The 410-nt window shown below is 42.2% G+C and overlaps 1 non-coding gene across 1 annotated transcript; it reads left to right on the top strand.

Moving 5' to 3' along the window:
- Positions 1 to 288: 288 nt before the first annotated feature.
- LOC129114590 (5S ribosomal RNA) lies at positions 289 to 407 on the top strand. The gene has a single exon (XR_008532579.1). It is a non-coding gene; the product is annotated as a 5S ribosomal RNA (ribosomal RNA).
- Positions 408 to 410: the final 3 nt, after the last annotated feature.

Here is a 410-nt window from a genome sequence, read left to right as displayed (position 1 = left end):
CCGGTATAGAAATGACACAAATCCAGTTAAATGATGGCTTTCATCATTCCTAAGCTCATCGATCATTTTCTTTTCAATTTTATGCTAACGTATTCTACATTTCAACAGTAAATATTAATCTTTTTACTGCACTACAATTGTGAACCTTATAGCCACTTTGTACATTCTGATTTGACATTTAAAAGCTGTGAGTGTGTCTGGAAATCTGCAGGCGCTCCCTGTATAGACGAAAGAGCAAAGCGTGGTGATATAGTATCTTTAAAAGGCCCTTTGGTAGGCACAATATTTGCTTACGGCCATACCACCCTGAACACGCCCGATCTCGTCTGATCTCGGAAGCTAAGCAGGGTCGGGCCTGGTCAGTACTTGGATGGGAGACCGCCTGGGAATACCAGGTGCTGTAAGCTTTT

This window comes from Anoplopoma fimbria, unplaced genomic scaffold (assembly GCF_027596085.1).
Source record: "Anoplopoma fimbria isolate UVic2021 breed Golden Eagle Sablefish unplaced genomic scaffold, Afim_UVic_2022 Un_contig_5128_pilon_pilon, whole genome shotgun sequence".
NCBI classification, from domain to species: Eukaryota; Metazoa; Chordata; class Actinopteri; order Perciformes; family Anoplopomatidae; genus Anoplopoma; species Anoplopoma fimbria.
Note: the sequence above shows the minus strand (reverse complement) of the source record. Positions and strands in the feature narration are given on the sequence as shown.